The 4,523-nt window shown below is 39.5% G+C and overlaps 1 pseudogene; it reads left to right on the top strand.

Annotated features, from left to right (window-relative positions):
• The first annotated feature begins 3,212 nt into the window (after positions 1–3,212).
• Positions 3,213–3,443, top strand: LOC112930999 (zinc finger protein 706 pseudogene; annotated as a pseudogene).
• The last annotated feature ends 1,080 nt before the right edge of the window (positions 3,444–4,523 follow it).

The raw sequence follows: 4,523 nt of genomic DNA, 5'->3' as shown, positions 1-4,523 counted from the left end.
TAAAGGCAATGCTAAATGAACAACAGGGTATGCTTGGGGAACTCTGGGCATTTTGTATTACTTGAAAGTAAAATATGAGATGCGGAGTCAGCTACAGAGGACTTCATAGGCCAAATGAAGTGTTGGGCTTCGGAATGCACTTGAAGGGACTGGTTAAAGTATGTTGAGAATAGCCGTCACAGTCAGATTTGCGCTGGTGGCAGTGTGGAGGGTGCTTTTGAAAGAAACAAATCAAGGCATTTTTAATGCTTCAGTGAAGCATGATAAAGGCTTGAATTTGGGAGATACTTGAGTCAGGGAAAGGAAGAGCATGAGAAAGAGTAAGGAGGTATCTATTTATGACAGTGCTTGCTGAACTAGAAAAAGCATAGCTTGAAGAGTGAGAAAGACCTGAACTTGAACCTACCTTCATCATTTAAGGATTTGAGCCCTTGGCAAATATTTCCTGACTTTCTGTATTTATGAAAGTGAGGGTGACACTGCCTTGTCTTATCATGGAGATTAGATACAACCTAAGGCACCAGAAGTCATGCTTAAATGTAGAATGTCAGTAAATGATTACTAGTATTACTATTTACTTGATATCACTTAACATCTCTAAAACTCAGACTTCTCTCCTACAAAATTGTAGGTTTGTTATGATGTTACAATGAAGTAGTGTTTGTTGATAATGAATAACCTTTAGATAAACAGTGTTTTCAGAAAAAAAAATGTTTTCCCTACTTGAAAGAAAAATAGCTTTGGACCTCATTTTTAAAAAGACTATTCTTATAAACAGTGTAGTTTATTGTTTTATTGAATGAAAGCAAATAAGTGAGAATATTGTCCACTGACATGCTAATAATGAGCATCTTTGAGATTTAGCTCTATGGAGTTTTACATTATAGTGGTTAAGAATATGAGAACTGAGGGGTTAGACAGATGGCTTATTATATGTATCTGATTAAGTTAACTTATCTCTTTATGCCTCAATTTCTTGATTACTAAGTGGTTAAGTGGCTAAACTTCCTAAGATATTTGTGAGGATTAAATTAGAAGTTACATATGTAAACTCCTCTGCTGTATGTTTGGGTACCAGTCCTTGGGTTGCCAAGGATTTACTAAATAGTGACCAATTTTTTTGCAGCACAATGTTCGAAAGAGTGACTTTATAGGCACTAACTTATTTAATGAAAAAAAAGAAAAGAAAAGAAAAAACAACTTCCAAAAATGGGCATTACTTTTATGCCCCATTTGCAGACTTAGGAATGTAGACTGAGAGGTGGGATTTCATTTTTCAAAATCACATAGCAAGGAAGGTAGCTATAGAGCTGAGAATAGAATAGTTCCTTATATTCAGTGTTGCATTTCCTGAATCTGATGTATACTCCTACTAGGGCCTATGCTGGTGTCTCTCTCCCCTCACCCCAACCCAGCCTTGTCTTCCTCATCCCCAGGGTTGTAAGACAGTGTCTGCTTAAGCACAATGCAATCAAGAGCTTTAACACAGACTGTCGTTTTATGCAAGAGCTGGATGCTGCTCCCCCCTGTACTGAGCTCTGGATGGTTCAGTCTGCTGAGGGTTTCAGCTCTAGTTTGGCTCCCCTTCCCCTGAATAAGTGGCACTCTCTGACAATTCCTTACCTCCTATTTGTACCAGGAGCTGCCCAACTGAGGTGTATATTTCTGGGGTGAAGGAATTTTAGTGATGTCCTCTGAGGGTCTTACGTTCCCCCCTTCCACCAACCAAAACAGCCTCAGCCTATTTCATATGAGCTGATAGGCTGTAGACTTAATTACCACATGAGGAAGGTCATGGGTTTCTTATTGCTGATGGACAGTGTGCAAGCCCTTTTCAAACCAAGCCATAGACAGATATCTTTATTATAAATGATAATAATAATATCAATAAACAGGGTGGAAGGTAAGAGCTGGAAGTATCTCATTTGTGAATAGACATGCTCATGAATGGAAAGGCTTTATTAAAAAAAAAAAAAAAGAAAGGCTCTGTTTCTCATGTGTCAATTCTACATGCCTCTACAGATAAGGACAAGTAGAGAAAACCATGAAATTTGATTTGCTTTACTTTTTTTTATTTAAGGATTTATTTATTTATTTATTTATTTATTTATTTATTTATTTGAGAGAGGGACAAGGAGAGAAAATCTGAAGCTGACTTTGCACTGAGTACAGAGCTGGACATGGGGCTCAATCTCATGATCTCATGACCACGAGATCATGACCTGAGCCAAAGCCAAGACTGAGACCCTTAGCCAGCTGAGCCACCCAGGAGCCCCTTGATTTGCTTTTCAAGTAAATATATGTTTATCCAGCTCTTATTCAAAAGAAATGTGTGGGAAATATCAGAAAGGGAGACAGAACATAAAGACTCCTAACTCTGGGAAACAAACTAGGGGTGGTGGAAGGGGAGGAGGGCGGGCGGTGGGGGTGAATGGGTGACGGGCACTGAGGGGGGCACTTGATGGGATGAGCACTGGGTGTTATTCTGTATGTTGGGAAATTGAACACCAATAAAAAATTAATTTATTAAAACAAAAACAAAAACAAAAGTAAGTCTTGGGCAGCCCGGGTGGCTCAGCGGTTTGGTGCTGCCTTCAGCCCAGGGCATGATCCTGGAGACCCAGGGTCTAGTCCCATGTTGGGCTCTCTGCATGGAGCCTCCTTCTCCTTCTGCCTGTGTCTCTGCCTCTCTCTCTGTCTCTCTCTCTCTCTCATTGTGTCTCTCATGAATAAATAAATGAAATCTTTAACAACAAAACAGGGGATCCCTAGGTGGCTCAGGGGTTTAGTGCCTGCCTTCGGCCCAGGGCACGATCCTAGAGTCCCGGGATTGAGTCCCACATCGCGCTCCCTGCATGGAGCCTGCTTCTCCCTCTGCCTGTGTCTCTTCTTCTTTCTCTCTGTATCTCTCATAAATAAAATAAATAAATAAATAAATAAATAAATAAATAAATAAAATCTCTAAAACAAAACAAAAAACAAAAGTAAGTGTTGGGATAGCTACTGAGGATTTCAATGAAATAGAAGTAACAATTTCCTGATCTTAAGTTCTCAAATGCTTTTTTAACTCCTTCTCATATTCCCATGATTACATAAAAAGCCTTATAGTCTGGACTTCTCCTGCTTCCCCCTCTGGCCACCTCCTCTGGCTACCTTCTTTGGCCCTCTCAAGCTGCACGGTCTCTCCCACACAGGACTGTCCCGGTGGCGATATGGCTCATGGACAGCAGAAGATTCAGTCTCAGCAGAAAAATGCCAAAAAGCAAGCTGGACAAAAGATGAAACAAGGATATGACTAAAAGGCTGCTGCCAAAGCTGCCTTAATATATAGCTACACTGTTTGTAGGACACAAATGCCAGCCTCGAAGACCTTCAAGCAGCACATTGAAAGCAAGCGTCCTAAGACTCCACTTCCTCCAGAATTGGCTGATGTTCAGGCATAAAGTTGTTTACAGGTGAATTCATGACACCTTTGACTTTTTTTTTTTAAGATTTTATTTATTTATTCATGACAGACACAGAGAGATCGAGAGGCAGAGACAGAGGCAGAGGGAAAAGAGGGACTTGATTCCCAGTCTCCAGGATCCCGCCCTGGGCTGAAGGCAGGTACTAAACTGCCAAGCCACTGGGGCTGCCCACCTTTGACTCTTCTACTGTCTCAGACCTTAGGTAACAAACCTGCAGCTGCTTTTCTAACAAGCTGTTGATCAGCAAAAATAAAGGGGCTACAGAAACACTCATTTTTATGCTGTTCCCTTTTGAGCTTCATGCAAAGACAATTCTGTGTAAGTGTACAGTTGATTCTGATTTGGAAATCTGAAAATGAGTCCATCCTTGTTATAAAAATTTTTTTACAATTGTAATTATATTGATGTTCATATTGTGTAAAATAACTCATTTAATAAAGTAGTACTTTGATTTTACAAAAAAAAAAAGCCTTATACTCTGAAGTTTTTTAGGCTTGGGGGACTGTACACTTTAAGTGAATCACCATCATGATTTACATAGCAATAATTGCCATTATGGTTTTATTTCCTTTTCCCTGTTCATTTTTGTGAGGATACATTGGTGAAACTACAGATACGTATCCCTAATTGAAAAAGAAAAGTTAAATTGATCTTGAAAAAAATTGAGCTGTGTATCTATTTCTGTCTTCACTTGTGGTGCCAAAGAGGTAGGTTATAAGGCACAGATGCCCTGGGTGGTGTTCTTTATAGAAGTTATCCATGCATTGGGTTTAAAGGGAAGTAGCTTTGAACTTCTTTAAATCCAGCTGGAACTACACTAACTCATGAATAAACAATATCATGTGTTTTGGAAAAATATCAGCTATCATATCCATATGTGTTTTTCTGAAGGCTTTTATGTAGTGGTTTTGATTCTTATCTCAAAGTCAGTTGCTGCATTTCATCAAGTAACTGCCACAGGCCCCTGCCTAAGCAAAGCATTTTGGTGACTCTGTTACTAATAAAAAGATTTAGAAACCAAACCAAACCAAACCAAACCCAAAACTAGCCATCAGT

Source organism: Vulpes vulpes, chromosome 4 (assembly GCF_048418805.1).
Source record: "Vulpes vulpes isolate BD-2025 chromosome 4, VulVul3, whole genome shotgun sequence".
Taxonomy (NCBI): domain Eukaryota; kingdom Metazoa; phylum Chordata; class Mammalia; order Carnivora; family Canidae; genus Vulpes; species Vulpes vulpes.
The sequence above is the reverse complement of the archived record's forward strand: the minus strand, read 5'-3'. Positions and strand labels throughout refer to the sequence as shown.